The sequence below is a fragment of the Emiliania huxleyi genome, assembly GCF_000372725.1.
Source record: "Emiliania huxleyi CCMP1516 unplaced genomic scaffold EMIHUscaffold_32, whole genome shotgun sequence".
In the NCBI taxonomy this organism is placed as follows: Eukaryota; Haptophyta; order Isochrysidales; family Noelaerhabdaceae; genus Emiliania; species Emiliania huxleyi.
In genome coordinates this window covers 847,958-849,119 of record NW_005199601.1, presented here as the reverse complement: position 1 = coordinate 849,119, position 1,162 = coordinate 847,958, and positions in this window count along the sequence as shown.

The window sequence follows — 1,162 nt, the reverse complement described above, 5'->3', positions numbered from 1 at the left end:
CGGAACAAGAATCCCCAAGAGAGCGAGGAGACGCCGCAGGGGTCAAGAGAGTTGTAGAGAAGAACAGTAAGCGGCGACAAAAGACGGTGAGGAGAAGGGGAAACGGAATCGAGGTCGAAATGAGCAAAGCCGAGACGGGAGGTGTATCCGAGGGAAGTCCGTCACAAATCGGGGACAGATGCAGCCAACGCAGGAGCTAAAAAAGGGGGGGGGGGGGGGGGACACGGGCTGTCCCTCGGCTGTCCCTCGGCCGCACCTCGGCTGTCCCTCGGCTGTCTCTCGGCTGTCTCTCGGCTGTCTCTCGGCCGCCTCTCGCCTCGAGCGCATCTCCGAGCTCGGCCACCAGCTCGAGCGCCTCGTCATACTCCACACGCCACCCGGCAACCTCCGCAGCAAGCAGCTCCCCGGCGCGTTTGTCAAGTCCAACACCCTCTTCCTCATCTTCAGCAGCCGCCTCCCCGCCGGACGCCATCGCCTCCATGTCGCGCAGCATCTGCTCGGCGGTAGAGCCGCGCGCCTTCTCGGCGGCCTCGTCTGCAGCGGCGGCGAGGAGCCGCTCCTCCGCCTTGAGCCTCTCGGCCGAGACTCCGGAGCCTATGCGGGGAGATGTGGGGAGATGCGGGGAGATGCGGGGAGATGTGGGGAGATGCGGGGAGATGCAGCGGAAATGTGGGGAGATGTGGCGGAGATGGGGAGATGCAGCGGAGGTGTGGGGAGATGCAGCGGAGTCCGTGCCCTCTCGGGCGCGGGTTCGAAGACATGCGTCTAGGCGTCCCGGTTCCAGGCGTCCGGTTCCAGGCGTCCGGCTCCAGGCGTCCGGCTCCAGGCGTCCGGCTCTAGGCGTCCGGCTCCAGGCGTCCGGCTCTAGGCTTCCGGTGCCGTCATCGTCGCCGAGGGCGCGTCCGACGGCGCCGTCCTCGAGAAGGGCCGCGAGCTCGCGCTCCCGGTTCTGCGCGTCGAGAAGCCGCCGGACCAGCGCCTGCGGAGTGGGAGGAGGGGCGGACGGGGAGGAGGGGTGGCGGGGGCGGTGGTGTGCGGACGGGGAGGGTGGCGGCGGGGAGGGAGGCGGGGAGGAGGGTGGTGGCGGGCTGGGTGGGGTCGGCGGTGGAGGCGGCGGCGGCGGCGGCGGTGGCGGCGGCGGTGGCGGCGGCGGAGGCGGAGG